This window comes from Bufo bufo, chromosome 1, assembly GCF_905171765.1.
Source record: "Bufo bufo chromosome 1, aBufBuf1.1, whole genome shotgun sequence".
Lineage (NCBI taxonomy): Eukaryota > Metazoa > Chordata > Amphibia > Anura > Bufonidae > Bufo > Bufo bufo.
This window is the reverse complement of record NC_053389.1, coordinates 177,880,198-177,895,193: the sequence shown is the minus strand read 5'-3', so window position 1 is coordinate 177,895,193 and position 14,996 is coordinate 177,880,198.

Sequence of the window (14,996 nt, the reverse complement as noted above, 5' to 3'; positions counted from 1 at the left end):
ATTTATAAGGTAGGGGTAGGGGGTGTGTCCATGTGCTGAAATGTCTCTATTGGCTGTCCTGTACCACCTGATGGATGTGTCATGGGTCAAAGTTCTTTACAGTGTAAAAGAATATGGCGCCGGCGGACATCGCCATATGTTCGCCCATTCGGCGAATCGCGAACGAGCAAAGTTCACCGCGAAACGACCACCGGGCGAACCGCAAGGCCATCTCTACATATAATAGGGGAAAATAGGATTGTACATGAATTTCGAAAAAGGGAGATAAGCCGCCACTGTCTGGCAGTGGCTTATTCCCTCTTCCCCCTTTCAAAACGCATACATGCTTAGTCAAACCGAGCATACATGTGTATAGGGAGTTCATTAGCAATTCCTTGTTTGGCCAGCAGCTATTGAAAGTGTATTGCCACTGGGTACACATCCTATTCTGCTCTTTGCTATTCAGTGAATAAATGTTCCATTTTTTGGCCAAGCAAGTGGTACCAATGTGTGTGGTCCATAGTGAGCTAGTGAATATTGTCTAGTTCCTGATATCCCAGTAGTTTCTTTCCTCTTGGTTCAGTTGATAGTGTCCACTGCAGGCTGCAGTGCTGGGCTTAGACAAGGGTCAACATCACTGATGTAGCTAGAAATGACTGGGCCCCACAGCAAATTTTTAAACAGGGCCCCCTGTCACAACCCCCTCCTCTCATGCAACCCCCAGTCGTGTGGCTAGTCAGGATCGCTCTCTTCAACAAGGCCTGGCAGCTGCTCTGTCCGCTTCCTACACTGTCCCTATATATGATACATATTATAATACTGTGAGGGGGCCCTGACAATAAAATCTTTTAGTCCTCTTCCTCGGTGGGCCCCTTCTGAGTTCGGGCCCCAAAGCTACCACTTCCCCTACAGCTACGCACCTGGTCAACATAGGAGTTATACATATGACATCACCACTCTGTGTAGCATGTTCCTAAGGGTCCATTCACACATCCGTGTGTGTTTTGCGGATCCGCAAAACACGGACAGCGGCAATGTGCGTTCCGCATTTTGCGGACCGCACTATGCCGGCACTAAGAGAATATGCCTATTCTTGTCCACTATTGCGGCCCCATAGAAATGTATGGGTCCGCAATTCCGTTCTGCAAAATGCGGAATGGAATTGCGGATGTGTGAATGGACCCTAATGCTGATCAATAGCTTTCTCCAGGAGAAGCACTGCAGCACCTGGCTTCAGACAAGACGAGCCACACTGCATGGTAGATAGCTAGGAAATGGGGTTAAGTGATGCTACCAAGTTGGTGCAGCTCCTGGGGATCCAGTTACAGGTTGGAGGAGTGGCATTGTTGAGGAACGGTTGAGACGTATGCATATATATCCATGCATGCCTGCAAACACGTGCGGGCATGTATGGTATATATGTGCATACATTAGACATAGCATCATGGGACGATGTGCGCAGATGTGCCCAGCATCTGCGCACGTCTGCCCATGGTGATCCCCAGGGGCTCATGCTGGCCCCTGTGGGAAATATGTGTCCCCTGGGAGCCGTCCCCCTGATAATGTAGGGGCTTGTGCCCCCTGATAATGTAGGGGCTTGTGCCCCCTGATAATGTAGGGGCTTGTGCCCCCTGATAATGTAGGGGCTTGTGCCCCCTGATAATGTAGGGGCTTGTGATGTGCCCCTTATTATCTGTGCCCCCTTATATATATGAATGTGGCCCCTTATATAATCCCCCTTAGAATGTATGATTAATGTATACATGTGTATGGATGTGCCCCAAGCATCAATACACATGTATATTATATATATCCCCCCCCCCCTCCTACAACTGAAACCAGGTGCATCGGTGTGAATGTGCCCCAAGCATTCGCACCGATGCAATCTGGCTAATTGCATCAGAATGACCGTACAAGGGTCCGGTCATCCTGATGGATACAAAGAGCTCAGATTCAACTGAATCTGAGCCCTTTGTTGTAATTATCCCCAGCGCCTCTGGAGATAATTACACATGATAGAAGAAGGGGAGAAGCCTCTCCTCCTTCTATTATGTGCATTCCGACAGTGCGATTACTATCGCACTGTCCGGAATGCTAGGTGCAGCAGGCGGGAGATCAAAGGCTTCTCCCGCCTGTCTGCAGCGCGTCCCCGATGTGCTGGCCGGCGCAGTGACGTCATATCACTGCGCCGGCCCACGTGGATGATGGGGGTGCGGGAGTGCGGGCCGCTGGGGGATAAATACCCGGCGGCCCCGGCACTCAAGTAGTCTTCATCTGGGCCCCCACCTGTAAGAGGAGCGCGTCCTGCGCTCCGGGAGTCAGGGCCTCCCACGTGGCAGCTGACCGGACCCCCCCCCCCTTCATCTAGGAGAGCGCGATCGGCGCTCAAGGCCGCAGTTAGGATCGGGGCCCCCACCTGGAGAGTGCATCGGCGCTCAGGATCGGGCTTCCCCCCCCCCCCACCACCTGAAAGGGCAGCGCATCCTGCGCTCCACCGGACCCGACCCCTGCAGCCTTTCCTGCGCTCAGAGCAGAGCGCCCGACCGGACCCCCCCCCCCCGGACGAACGAGCAGACCCCTGGACGAACGAGCAACAAAACCTTAAGTATCACCCCCTTATAACCCCCCCACTATCCCACCAACGTACCCAACCCCCCACTATCCCACCAACGAACCCCCACTCCTCCCCATAACCCCTGGTACCCTCACCCCTGGTTATCTCAGATCGATACAGATGGCGCTGTTGTGCTCAAGGTTTTCGGTAGAGCTGTGTTACACTGGGGACTGGGGCGGACAGACAACATTGGTGTAATGTTGTGCTGCGCACTTGATTCTAGTCCGAGCAGGCAGCACAGCTCTGATAGGGATTGGACGCAGAGTGTTTGGCAGCAGAGTGTGGACTGTGTTCTTGTGTTGTGGGGTCCTGGGGAGCCGGGGCATGACTATGCCATTGGTTCTGCGGGCCTCCACAAGGCGGGATCACAGGGGGAAATCAGCCTGGGTGCACACGAGTGGACAGGGATGTGGTGCCATCAATAACAAGATGGTGCTTTGTCCACAGAACTCCAGTTATCCTAACCTAGTAGGGTGGCCATCCTTATCTGTTGGTGCAGAGGGATGTGCAACAGAGGACACGCTCCTCTGAAGGTAGGGTGTTCAGACACCAGTGTTGGGATAACGAGGGGTCCTGTGAGATAAAGGGCAGCCCAATACCTTTCTCTACCCATGGGTCAAAGGTATTGGTGCTGGGAATTTTCACATTTAATTGCACTGTTAGGGGAGAAATTCCCCTGGGAGCGCCTGGTGTTTTCTTCTGCCATAGGTGTGATTTTATATGGAGCGGAAGAAAAACCTAGGAGATGCCACAGAAGAGGCCAGCTATTCCCCCTGACACTGTTGTGAAGCTCCAGAGGATCCCACTGGATTTTGGCAACGAAGCGACCTCTACCTAGAGGTGTTATAGCAATGAAGACTGTGCCACAATCCAGCGGGAGCATTATTTAAGGCTCTGGAGGAAGACTTGGGAGATGTTCGGGTGGAAGAACTTATTCAATTGTTTCACCCAGTGAAACTTCTTCTGGTTCTGGTCATCGTAATATCGGAGGGTCAAGGGACTTATTGACCAAATACACCAGAACCAGACAGAACTTTACCGAACTAACCAAAGGAGGAGGCTCAGGACATAAACATTGTTCCTGTAGCCAAATATTGTATGGACACACTTTGTTTCCTATGAGGGTTCGGGACGTATAACTTGTACTACCCCGAAACCCCATAGCACATTGTATTGTATTTATTGATTGTGTTTGTTGTTCGATGGTGTACCCATGGACACTCTAGGTGCAAATGTGTGACAGCCCACACCCAAGGAAACTCGCCCAACACACTGCGGTGCGTTATAATTTGGCTGTACACATTTGCATCCTATAGTCGTTTCCCATTGACACAGGGGTTTGCGACCTACCTGTGTCTTTGGAGGTGTAGAGAGATGCCAGGTTGCATGAGTCTCTATGGGTACACGTACATATTATGATTTTGGTGGTGTTGGGAGGGATGTGACATGTATTTTGTGTGAATGGGGATAAGGTTAGGTCACGATAGGGACAGGCATCATTCATTTGCCACCTTGAACCCTGGAACGGGGAGGTTCTTAAGGGAAGGGCTGGAGGTGTAGTGTGGCGGAGGTGTTCTCCGCAGTAGAATTTAGGTACTATGACATCACCGCTTAAGAGTCTGACCTGCCTTGTAAAGACCTATTAATCTGTCCACGGGAGAACCGCACCCATCAAGGAAACAGACGTTGGATAGAAGAAAGTTGGGACAAAGACTGTAAGGGTGAACCCGCTCCAGAATTGGGGGGGGGGGGGCGAAGATACCTGAAGATCGGCAGAATTACCGAGAGACTGTGGGGGTGTGGTCACTCCAAAGTGGGGGTGGCCGACACCAAGAGACTGTTATAGAAAGGTAAAGACTGTAAGGGTGAACCCGCTCCAGAATTGGGGGGGGGACGAAGATACCTGAAGATCGGCAGAATTACCGAGAGACTGTGGGGGTGTGGTCACTCCAAAGTGGGGGTGGCCGACACCAAGAGACTGTTATAGAAAGGGCAGTTAAAGACTGTAAGGGTGAACCCACTCCAGAGTTGGGGGGGGCGAAGATACCTGAAGATTGGCAGAATAACCGAGAGACTGTGGGTGTGTGGTATCCTAAAGATTTCAAGAAGAAGACGGTGTATCCTGTGGACGGAGGAGTAGGTTACGGTGAAGGGCAGGTCGGAGGAAGAGGGATTGGGGATGTCTAAGTACCTAAAGATCAGTGTGCACTACAGTTCTTCCTGAACTTCCACCAAAGATGGGGTTGAAGGGGGGCAAATATATCTCAACCCGTTCCCCCATTATATTGTCGTATTATATTCCGACAACAGGGAGATTGTTGAGGAACGGTTGAGACGTATGCATATATATCCATGCATGCCTGCAAACACGTGCGGGCATGTATGGTATATATGTGCATACATTAGACATAGCATCATGGGACGATGTGCGCAGATGTGCCCAGCATCTGCGCACGTCTGCCCATGGTGATCCCCAGGGGCTCATGCTGGCCCCTGTGGGAAATATGTGTCCCCTGGGAGCCGTCCCCCTGATAATGTAGGGGCTTGTGCCCCCTGATAATGTAGGGGCTTGTGCCCCCTGATAATGTAGGGGCTTGTGCCCCCTGATAATGTAGGGGCTTGTGCCCCCTGATAATGTAGGGGCTTGTGATGTGCCCCTTATTATCTGTGCCCCCTTATATATATGAATGTGGCCCCTTATATAATCCCCCTTAGAATGTATGATTAATGTATACATGTGTATGGATGTGCCCCAAGCATCAATACACATGTATATTATATATATCCCCCCCCCTCCTACAACTGAAACCAGGTGCATCGGTGTGAATGTGCCCCAAGCATTCGCACCGATGCAATCTGGCTAATTGCATCAGAATGACCGTACAAGGGTCCGGTCATCCTGATGGATACAAAGAGCTCAGATTCAACTGAATCTGAGCCCTTTGTTGTAATTATCCCCAGCGCCTCTGGAGATAATTACACATGATAGAAGAAGGGGAGAAGCCTCTCCTCCTTCTATTATGTGCATTCCGACAGTGCGATTACTATCGCACTGTCCGGAATGCTAGGTGCAGCAGGCGGGAGATCAAAGGCTTCTCCCGCCTGTCTGCAGCGCGTCCCCGATGTGCTGGCCGGCGCAGTGACGTCATATCACTGCGCCGGCCCACGTGGATGATGGGGGTGCGCGCGCGCCCCCTGGTGGCGCGGGAGTGCGGGCCGCTGGGGAATAAATACCCGGCGGCCCCGGCACTCAAGTAGTCTTCATCTGGGCCCCCACCTGGAAGAGGAGCGCGTCCTGCGCTCCGGGAGTCAGGGCCTCCCACGTGGCAGCTGACCGGACCCCCCCCCCTTCATCTAGGAGAGCGCGATCGGCGCTCAAGGCCGCAGTTAGGATCGGGGCCCCCACCTGGAGAGTGCATCGGCGCTCAGGATCGGGACCCCCCCCCCCCACCACCTGAAAGGGCAGCGCATCCTGCGCTCCACCGGACCCGACCCCTGCAGCCTTTCCTGCGCTCAGAGCAGAGCGCCCGACCGGACCCCCCCCTTCCCTGGACGAACGAGCAGACCCCTGGACGAACGAGCAACAAAACCTTAAGTATCACCTCCTTATAACCCCCCCACTATCCCACCAACGTACCCAACCCCCCACTATCCCACCAACGAACCCCCACTCCTCCCCATAACCCCTGGTACCCTCACCCCTGGTTATCCTGCTCATCCCCTGGTTCCCTGTGTGCCTGCTCTCCCCTGATTAACCCTTTCCCTGCCAAGCATGACCCCTGATATCTCTCCCCTGGTCCCCCCCCCCGGACACTTTGTACCCCTGATGTCCGTGCCCTGTTCGGCCTGCATTAACCCCTTTACCCTGGTGGCCCTGATTAACCCCTGCTGGTTACCCTGGTCCTGTAGAGCATGCTTCTGCTCTGCAAACAAATCCTCTGTAGAGCATGCCTCTGCTCTGCAAACAAATCCTTTTAACCCTTTGTCATACCCCGTAGGGACAGTGAATAGTCAGGTGGGGTGGGTTCATATACTTGTATGTGTGAACTGTGTAGTTAGTTTATGGGTGGAATTAGGAATGTGTAGTGTAGTTTAGGATTGTATATTTAGTGCTGTATTGTAGTGTACTGCGTGCGTAGTGTACTGCGTGCGTAGTGTATTGTTAGTGTATTGCGTGGTGTAATAAATACCGTTATATTTGTACCCTTTTGTGTAGCGTGTACTTGTTAGCGGTAGCGAGTTAGTAAGGCGCATGCAGCTAGCATAGCGATCAGTGTAGAGCATAGCGAAAGTATTGTTGTTATATAAAGGCATAAATAGGTGGAGTTATCACTAGATGGCTCCTCCCATTTATGAATATTAATTATCAATATTTGCATAAATATTGTGATTAATAGCCCCCCTTTACAGGCATTCAAAGCAGAGGGGAGTGTTATGCAAGGGCAACCGAATGTAACACTTCCTAGGGAATGCCAGGAAAAGCGTTAATAAGGAGCGGGTAAAACAGTTGTCACCAGCAGAAATTTTGAGACTGCCCAGAGTGAAACTGTTGTAACTATTAACCTCTTCAGGACACATGACATACCGGTACGTCATGTGTATTTCCGATCACCGCCGATTCAGGTCAATTCAGACCTGTGGTTTGCAGCTTTTTATGTTGCGGGCGCCGGTGCCATCGGGTCCCCGTGGGGGGCTGTAGGGGGGACCAGATGGCATGGAAGGCAGCGCGATCCCTAAGGAAGGCATCGCGCTGCCTTCCGGTGACGAGCATGTGAGATCCAGCCCCCTGGATCTCACAGGCCGGAAGCTGTATGAGTAATACACACAGTATTACTCATACAGCCAATGCATTCCAATACAGAAGTATTGGAATGCATTGTAAAGGATAAGACCCCCAAAAGTTGAAGTCCCAAAGTGGGACAAAAAAAAGTAGAAAAAATAAAGTTTTCCTCCCCAAAAATGTAAGTTTCAAGTAAAAATAAACAAAAATGTCATTTTCCCCCAAATAAAGTTAAAAAAAATTGGTTAAAAATAGGGGGGGCGGGGAAAAAAAGTTGACATATTAGGTATCGCCACGTCCGTATTGACCGACTCTATAAACATATCACATGACCTAACCCCTCAGATGAACACCTTACATCACAAAAAGTACAACAGCAAGCGATTAAAAAAGTCGTACGCCCACCAAAATAGTACCAATCTAACCGTCACCTCATCCCGCAAAAAATGAGCCCCTACCAGAGACAATCGCCAAAAAAATAAAAAAAACTATGGCTCAGAATATGGAGACACTAAAACATCATTTTTTTTGTTTTAAAAAAGCTGTTAATGTGTAAAACTTACATAAATTGAAAAAAAGTATACATATTAGGTATCGCCGCGTCAGTATTGAACGGCTCTATAAAAATATCACATAACCTAACCCCTCAGATGAACAACGTAAAAAATAAAAACTGTGCTAAATAAACCATTTTTTTGTCACCTTACATCACAAAAAGTGTAATAGCAAGCGATCAAAAAGTCATATGCAACCATTGCATTTGCCCTCCTGCCTTGTATTCAGACCAACACCTAATATCAAGGGCATCCAAACTACCATCAGGCAGGAGCCCCAACACCAGGGTGTGCCCTGAGGGAAGAAAGGGTGCCCCCTCTAATCAGTGCACAGAGGGAGAGACTGCCATTGTGAGTACTATTTTTACCCTCAGGGCCACAACTATCACTCCCAACCTCCTCCCCTCCACTGCAGGAGTAGTCATAAAAAAAAATTGGTATGGTGGGACCTAGGTGGCCTAGGATATTTATTATTTACACTAGAAAACGTTTGTACAATATACCTGATTATGATTATTATTCTTTCCTGTTCTATCAGGGGATCATAATCATACTTATGCTTAGTTATTAAGTCTACATCTTTCATAATCCTGTACCACATATCTACTTGTTATTTGTTTTACAGATTGGAGACGACCTTACTTTCCTTTTAAGATGGGAAGTATAATAATTACTTATTTTCTTAGTTATATGAAAGTTCTTTCACATTAAAATCATTGTTTCCCCCTATGACATGACAATCGATTCCTCATAGTCCATGGCGTTATTTACATATAGTGTAAATGTAAAACCTTCATTTACGCCTCTTGGACTGAGACTTTGTAGTCAATATATCCACATTGTCTCTTCTTCAAACAGAATTTTTTTCTAGATTCCTTTGCAGTGGGCATCGTTTTATTTGCCAAATTCCGCAAAATGCAATTGAGATTCCCTCCATGAAAGTGTCTGCTATGTATTGTGATTGTTGCATCTCTATTTGTATTTATGCTGCTTAAACATTTAGGCCTCTTTCACACGGGCGTCATATTTTTGGCCCGGATAAGAGGGTGGTGCGTTGCGGGAAAATGCGCGATTTTTCCGCGCGAGTGCAAAACATTGTAATGCGTCTTGCACTCGTGTGAGAAAAATCGCGCATGTTTGGTACCCAAACCCGAACTTCTTCACAGAAGTTCGGGCTTGGGATCGGTGTTCTGTAGATTGTATTATTTTCCCTTATAACATGGTTATAAGGGAAAACAATAGCATTCTGAATACAGAATGCATAGTAAACTAGCGCTGGAGGGGTTAAAAAAATAAAATAAAATAATTTAACTCCCCTTAATCCACTTGATCGCAAAGCCGGCATCTCTTCTGTCTTCATCTTAGCTGTGCAGCAACAGGACCTGTGGTGACGTCACTTTGGTCATCACATGATCCATCACATGATCTTTTACCATGGTGATGGATCATGTGATGACCGGAGTGACGTCACCACAGGTCCTGTTGCTCCACACAGATAAGATGAAGACAGAAGGAGATGCCGGGCAGCACGATCAAGTGGATTAAGGTGAGTTAAATTATAATTTATTTATTTTTTAACCCCTCCAGCGCTATTTTACTATGCATTCTGTATTCAGAATGCTATTATTTTCCCTTATAACCATGTTATAAGGGAAAATAATAATGATCGGGTCTCCATCCCGATGCTCTCCTAGCAACCATGCGTGAAAATCGCACCGCATCCGCACTTGCTTGCGGATGCTTGCGATTTTCACGCAACCCCATTCACTTCTATGGGGCCTGCGTTGCGTGAAAAACCCAGAATATAGAGCATGCTGCGATTTTCACGCAACGCACAAGTGATGCGTGAAAATCACTGCTCATGTGAACAGCCCCATAGAAATGAATGGGTCGGTATTCAGTGCGGGTGCAATGCGTTCAACTCACGCATCGCATCCGCGCGGAATACTCGCCCGTGTGAAAGGGGCCTAAGAGATTCTTTGTCTGAATTCTTGCACGGTTTTTCAAACAGACAGTTTCGGGCATGTGTATTTAGCAATGTGCATTATACCTGAGGTTTGGCAATTGGGTGGGATCCTATGACGTTTGGTTTTACCTGTATGTGGCTATGCACTAGTTCTTCTCTGAGGTTTTCCCTCTCCTGTTTGTGATCAGTGATGGTCAGTTCGCGGTGTTCGCCAGCGAACACATGCGGGCTGCCATCTTTAGTAAGGTTTGGCAATTGGGTAGGATCCTATGACGTTTGGTTTTACCTGTATGTGGCTATGCACTAGTTCTTCTCTGAGGTTTTCCCTCTCCTGTTTGTGATCAGTGATGGTCAGTTCGCAGTGTTTGCCAGCGAACACATGCGGGCTGCCATTTTTAGTGAGGTAGACTCATCCGGCGATGCACAGGTAAGCCCTTTACTGTGCCTGTGCCAGGAGCCGGTCTGAAATCAAATGCAGTCACCGGGAGCAGGCAGTTTGGAGAACAGCCGCCGGGGGCCTTCATCGGGCTGTTCTCGAAACTGCCTGCCCCCGGTGACCGCATTTGATTTCAGACCGGATCCCGGCACAGGCACAAGTAAGGGCTTACCTGTGCATCGCCGGATGGGTGAGTCTACCTTACTAAAAATGGCAGCCCGCATGTGTTCGCTGGCGAACACTGCGAACTAACCATCACTGATCACAAACAGGAGAGAAAAAACCTCAGAGAAGAACTAGTGCATAGCCACATACAGGTAAAACCAAACGTCATAGGATCCTACCTCAATTGCCAAACTTTACTAAAGATGGCAGCCTGCATGTCTTCGCTGGCGAACACCACGAACTGACCATCACTGTTTGTGATTATTGGTCCTGTTTCAAGTCCTGTTGTGAAAATATGCCAATTTCAGTTTCAAAATTTTCCAAACTGTTTTATGTTGCATATCATAGGTTCCAACGCATCTCACTACTTTTTGGCTCTGTATTTGCTGTCAATAACACTTTACGGCCCTGGTATACGCTGTGTGCAGAATTATTTTGGGATATCCTCTGGCCTAGAAGTGTCTGTGTAGTAATTGACGTTCAGCTTGTTTCATTAGAGCAGTTTCTTTCTGTCCATGCACCAGTTGAGCAGGCAACATCTACTCTGTGCAGGACTTCTATTTAGCGTCTGAGACTTGAGAAAGGAGTCTTTGAACTCTGAAACCGGTTGTCTGTTCATAGAGGTTCCGGTTATCATTTACCAATTCTGGTTGTGTCTCTATATACAAATAAAGAATAAACTAACAAAACGGGTGGCAATATTGACTGTCAGAAGATATAAGCAAGAAATTGATCACACCAGGGTCCCTAAGGCCTCCTGCACATGAACGTGTGCTTCCCGTTGCCGTATTGCGGACAGCATTAGCGGATCCGCAATACACGGGCACCGTTCCGTGTGCATTCCGCATCACGGATGCGGACCCATTCACTTCACTGGGTCCGCAAATCGGAAGATGCGGAACGGAAGCATAGAACGAAACCCTACGGGAGCACTACGGAGTGCTTCCGTGGGGCTTCGTCCCGTACTTCTGTTCCGCAAAAAGATAGAACGTGTCCTATCTTTTTGCGGAACAGCCGGATTGCGGACCCATTAAAGTTAATGGGTCCACGATCCGCTGCGGCTGCCCCACGGATGGTGTTCGTGCATTGCACCCCGCATTTTGCGGGCTGCAGCACGACCACGGGGCGCACACGTTCGTTTGCAGGGGGCCTAAGGCTGGAGCTCCACAGCGACATGTGTTACATCACAAATTGCCTGTAAAAACACAAACAAATTGCAGAAAAGTCACAGGTGGGTTGCAGTTGCATGTGACTGGCATTGTGGTCTATGATAGCAAAGTCTCCTGTGATTTGCACCCTGCGGCCAAAAATTCTAAATTTGGGGGTTTTCTGTGATTATAGTGGCATGTCGCATGTCTCAATGTGACACCCTTGACTATCATTAAATGAAATTTGTCTGATTTTCATGTAGCCCCAGCCTTAGGGCCCCATAGACCCCAATTCCACAATAACAGGACATCAGTACTTTATAAAGGTTGAGGAGGCACCATGGTGCAAGCATCTAAGCAGCACTTACTTCTAACACATATTAAGCTAGACTTCATGTCACTTTTTCTGTAGGCTTTTTGATACAGAATGTCCATGTGGCCAAATGGGCAGCAAACTTGCAGATGAGGCTCGATGTTAATAAGTAAAGATTATCTAAATTTTAGGACAGAAATACACCTTATTTATACCCTGAATGGATCATTATTGGGTGAGTGTAAATGAAGAAGGCTTTGGGTTCAATTGTTGATAATAGATTAAATTATAACATGCAGGTAATATAATGATGATATATCTAAGTGATTAAAATATTAGAGCAAAAGGATAAGTTTATTGGGGAAAACTGTACAATTGAAAGGAGGCTCTAGGACCCAGTTAGGCCTCCTCTAGCATGGATACAAGATGAGACCCGGTTGGGCACGGAGGCATACAGATTATGTATGCCATCCTGCGGCACATTTGCCCACAGAGGTTGCATCTGGGCCTGTAGATCCTGAACAATTGTAGGTGTTTTGGTCATTACTGCCTGCGGTCTTGGTTTATTGCTTCTGGCGCCTTCCACACTTCTGAGATGAGCTGACCATCCGAAGTAGGACTGTAGCTCACAGTCTTGAAAGTTTTTCTACAGATAGAGAGACTCAGGGAGGTTGACTACCATCATTGCCACCTTCTATATACATCCTTTTAGGAAAAATCTACTCTGTGAAGTCCTTCAGAACTGTGCCTGCTGCACGTATTTGTACTGTGACTCCTATCATCTATTCGGTAAAGGAGAGCCTTTATTTTGCCATAATCACACCGGCCTGCTTTGTGGTCTCAATACCTAATCATTATCATCCACCTTGTGTTCTCCTGCCTTGCACCTCATTCTTCCCGACATCAAGAGCACCCAAGCCAACACCATGTGGAAGATCCCACAAGTTCAGGGTGTGCCCTTAGGGGAAAAAGGGTTGCGTCCCTCCATTCATTGCCCACACGACCTAAGGGAGAATTGGAGTAGGATCAGCCACCGTGAGGACTATGACCACCCTCACTGCCTCAGCCACAACTCCCATCCTCTCTGCAGCCCACCGCTCCTCCTCCTGGGGGTTGGCATGTGGCCCTGGCATTAATATAGAATGTTGATCCCGGGATCTGTCCATTTAAAAGCAGGGGTCTGGAAAGAAGTTTTTCCACTTTATGGCAAACTGAGCCCCTTTCCCGCTAAAATAGTGAAAGAATGTTTTCTGCCTTAATCTGGTTCAAATGGGGTTTATGAGTATAAAACAGTATAATCAGCATAAAACAGTTATAAATTAGGTTATGGCCAACTAAAGGGATATTTTAAGACTCCCACTGTTTTTACATTTCGAGACACCAGCTTAGCACCTAGGCACATCGTCACTGGGGCACAATGTCACCCTGTTGACAGAACCAAGCAGGGAGAACATTTTACTGTCATCAATGTTTCCATCTTTTTTATATATTTCAAAATGGTTTCTGAAAAAATGTGCAGGTCCCTGTCATAAAATCACTTTAAATGACGGATGCTGGTTAAATCTTGACACCGAGGTCTAAAATCGTCAAGGAACGCCTCAGCCTCTACATGAACGTAGCCTACGTAACGTGTCCCTTTTAGGTTCTGCTCACACCTCACTCTCATAACCGAAAAGTGAACAGATCCTTATCTCCACAGCCAGTGCTCCACACTGCCCTCCTCTGGACTACTCTTGTATTTATTGTAGCAGTCGGTTTTCGTTAGTTATTACAGGTTACAAGGCAATTCTTTTTTGTAGTCAGTTTTGATAACTGAGGCCCTTTGGTGCAGAGATGTCACCTGTTGCAACCAATCAAATCACTTCTTTCAATTTCTAACCTGCTCTCCAAAAAGCTGGAATCTGATTGGTTGTTATGGATAACTGCTCGTCTGCACTAGAATACGTATACCCTGCCCAGTGTACGTTCCAGGTATTTACTAAAATCATAACTGGGACATTTACTAATAATGTGACTGGTATCTTTATTGTCATTACTTGAATCGATTTAACCATAGTTTCTAACTTTTGCCTTTAGGTTTCAGGTAGATTATAGATCTGGTGCCCATAACCCCACATCATGGATGACAGCCTGGGTGTCCACAATTACAGAGCTCTGGTGCCCCCATAAACAGTACCATACCGAAACAGTGCCTGTAGATGAGTGCACCTGTAAAACAGTGCCAGCCAGACAGCGCACCAGGTAGAGAGTACACCCATAAAATGTGTCCCAGGCACAGAGTGACCCCATAAAGTATGCCAGCCTGTGCATTCAAAAACTACATCACTTAAAGAACTGTTGGTGACAGTTGGAAATGTCACCCACAATGACATTTCCTTCATGCTTATGCCATATTTGAAGAGACAGATATATAGGGCTAATACTATATATTACAGACCATCGTAACAAGACCAAAATCCTGGTGTGCAATTTTGTGACATTTTCTGAGCTGTGGTCCAGATGCACCAATCCGGAAGATGTCTAGACCGGCACCAGATTTATCATGGGGCTCAGGCTGGATAGTAAATCTGGTGCAGAATTGTGGCGCTAACCCGCACGTCATAGGTCACACCTTGCTAAGCCTCACCCCTTTTTTGGTCGAGATAGAAAAAAGTATAACAACGTTAGTTTCACCAAATTACACCAAAATTGCTTTAGTTTGCACCAATTTTTAGACGACAGATTCAGGGCCCAGAGCCATTAGTAAATCTGGACCTATGTGTTTTGTTTCCTAAGAATTTCCAGTAGCAAAAGTCATTATTTCCCATGAGCTATGCGTGGCGCTGTGACTGCAGTCTGACCTCACAGAGCCGGGTCCCTCTGCATGGGACTCCCCTCTAATAGCCATTACAGAGAGCTAATCTCTAAGAGCGGCGGTGGAGTCCTCCTGTGGTGGAGGACTCTAGCCATCCTTCTATTACAAGGACAGCCATTCATCTGAATGGTCGCCATGTAATACTGCAAATACCCCCAGCCAGGGATGCCCTAGGTTGATCGCCTCA